This window comes from Elephantulus edwardii, unplaced genomic scaffold (genome assembly GCF_000299155.1).
Source record: "Elephantulus edwardii isolate Elephantulus edwardi_28Jun2011 unplaced genomic scaffold, EleEdw1.0 scaffold00146, whole genome shotgun sequence".
NCBI classification, from domain to species: domain Eukaryota; kingdom Metazoa; phylum Chordata; class Mammalia; order Macroscelidea; family Macroscelididae; genus Elephantulus; species Elephantulus edwardii.
Window position 1 is genome coordinate 1272583 of NW_006399896.1, and position 3426 is coordinate 1276008.

Here is a 3426-nt window from a genome sequence, read left to right on the forward strand (position 1 = left end):
CCAAAATCTCTGTAGATGTTCATAGAAATGAAAAAGAAACAAACTAAATTAAAAAAATACATTGAATCAAATTTATGTAGTGAAGAGACCCAGGAAACAGTATTCGTGGGGTAAAAACTACCAATTAAATTTATTATTAACCCTAAGAAGTCTTTTCCCAATGCCTATGAGAAATAGAATCTCTGATAGCCTAGTCCTCAGCAAATTGTGCTGTTTACCCACAAGCTGTGCTTCCTAGTGGTCCGAATCCCCCAGCAGCTGTGCAGAAGAAAGAAGTGTAATCTCCTCCCATGTAATTTCCAGACTTGGACAACCTAGAGGGTTGGCTATAAGTTGTCTCCAACCCAACAGCAATGGGATGAGAAATGGACATAGAATTAAAAGTTTAAGATACCTACACACTCAGCAAAACTGACTGCATGAATGTCAAACCAGGGCAGTAACATGAGGTTTACAAGATGAGCAAGAGCAAGCTGATTTGTTGAGTGGCACAAGCATTTTAGCTACTCTTAACATAGACTAATGCCAGCATGACGATTTGGGGAAGCAGTGCTTCTGAGCAGGTAAAGCTTGCCCTCTGTCTCCATTCATATTAAACTTAGCAGGTAGGTAGTGAGAGACACGTCCTCTCAGTGGAAAAATCCTTTTCAATCTCAGCTCAGGCTCTGTATAGACAAGGTCTTAATCCCACTCTTCCATGCTATAGCCTCACAAGTGGTGACAGACAAGATATTTCATTGATGTTGTTCTGTAATTCCTGGGGACTGCTTCCTTGAAATTAAGTACTGAAGAATTTAAGCATACAAATTGCTCGTTAGAAGTGTTCAGACCAAGAAGTAGTTCTTTGAGTGGAACAAAGGAATACTGTATGGTTTAAAATCAGAAAAATGTATGTGTTAGGGTTGTATCCTTTCACTATGCCTATTCAATCTCTATGTGAGCCAATAATCCAAGAAGCTAGGCTATAAAAAGGCGTATCTAACATCAGGATCGAAGGAAGCTTCAACAATATAAATTATGCAGATGACTCAACCTTGCTTGCAGAAAGTAAAGAGGACTTGAAGCATTTACTGAAGTACATATTCATCACTATATCTGGGGTAATGGAGATAGATGTGTCAGAGTCAATAAGACTGGTTCAGGATAGAGCAGGGTTCAGAGCATGGTATATAGGGTTACTATGACTCACAGGACACTTGGGCCAAGGGCGAGGACAACACTGAAACTAATGGTTAACGCCACAATAAGGGATATATATTTCACTTTTCTGTAAAATGCTTGGCTGTCAGATACCTCTCTAAATCTGAACATTCAGATTAAGACAGACTAGGAATAAGGATTGGCCATCCACTTTCGAAATAGCAGGCCTCTGAAAACCCTATGTACAACAGAACACACATAGACTTAACAAAAAAAGGGCAAATGAGGTAGAGCTTTCAAGTACGGAAATACAAAAGAAGACAAACAGTTGTAAACAGACACTAGTGATTGGAACGATGAATGTAGGAAAATTAGATATTGTTAAGAAAGAAATAGAACACAAATATTGACATACTAGGCCTTGGAGAGATGAGATGGACTGGCATGGGGCATTTTTAATCAGATATTCATATGATATATTACACCAGAGATGAAAAGGTGAGGAAAAATGGGGTTGATTTCATAGTTAAAAAAGTCATTTCTAGATCCGTCCTGAAGTACAATATTATGAGTGACAGAATAATATCCATACACATACAAGAAGTCCAGTGAATACCACTATCATTCAGATATATGCACCAGCAACCAGAGCCAAAGAAGAGGAAATAGAAGATTTCTACCAACTTTTACAGTCAGAGATCAATCAAACATGCAATCAAGATGCATTGATAATAATGAGTGACTGGAATGCAAAAGTTGGCAACAGGGAAGAAGAACCAGTGGTTGAAAAACATGGACTCCATGACAGAAATGAAACTAGAGATAGAATGATTGAATTTTGCACAATCAATGACTTATTCATTGCAAATACATTTTATAAGAAACATAAACGCAGGTTATACACATGGATTTCTCCTGATGGTATGCATAGGAATCAGGTTCATTGCATCTGTGGAAAGAACCACTGGAGAAGCTCAATATCAGCTGTGAAAACTAGGCCAGGAGCTGATTGTGGAAAAGACCACCAACTACTCATATGCAAGTTCAAGCTGAAGCTGAGGAACATTAAAGTGAATCCATGGAAACCAAAATATGACTTTAAGTCTATCCCACCTGAATTTTAGAACCATCTGAGGAAGAGGTTTGAGGCCTTGAACACTAATGAGGGAAGACCAAATGAGTTGTGGGAGGATGTCAAAGGTATCATCCAGGAAAAGTGCAAACAAACGGTCATTACAAAGACAGAAGAGGAAAAAAAGACCAAAATGGATGTCAGAAGAAACTCTGAATATTGCACTGAAGTACAGAGAAGCCAAAGCAAAAGGAAGAATTCTAGATACTAAAGAGCTGAGTAGAAGATTCCAAAAGGCAGCACAGAATGACAAAGCAAAATATTACAATGAAATGTGCAAGGAACTGGAGTCAGAAAATCAAAAGGGCTGAACTCACTCAGCATTTCTTAAGCTCAAGGAACTGAAGAACAAATTCAAACCTTGAGTTGCTATAATCAAAGATGCTTTAGGCAGAATATTAAATGATCCAGGAAGTATTAAAAGAAGATGGAAAGAATATACTAACTCACTATATCGAAAGGAATTGGCAGACACAGAAGAATTTCATGAAACAACATATGAACAAGAGCCTACGGTGATGAAGGAAGAAGATCAGGCTGCTTTGAAGGAAACAGCAAAAATTAAGGCCCCAGGTATAGATGATATACAAATTGACATATTTCAGCTAATAGATGCTGCCCTGGATGTGCTCACCAAATTGTGCCAAGAAATCTGGAGAACAACCATTCCAAAGAAGGGTGACCCAACAGAGTGTGGAAACTATACAACAATCTCATTGATTTCACAGGAAGCAAGATTCTACTGAAGATTATCCAAAAATGACTGGAACAGCACATCAGCAGAGAACTGCTGGAAGTCCGGGCTGGGTTTAGAAGGGGTTGTGGTACTAGGGATATTGTAGGTAATGTTAGATGGATCTTAGCTGAAAGCAGAGAGTACCAAAGAAATGTCTATCTGTGTTTCATTGATTATGCAAAGGTGTTTGACTGTGTGGACCATAACAGACTGTGGCTGACTCTGAGAAGAATGGGAATCCCAGAACACTTGATCATTCTAATACAAAACTTATACTTGGACCAAGAGGCAGTCATCAGAACAGAGCAAGGAAACACTGCATGATTCAAAATTGGGAAGGGTGTATGTCAGGGATGTGTCCTATAGCCATACCTTTTATTAAAATTTTTCGTTTTTTAAAAAATAAAATTTTAGTTTT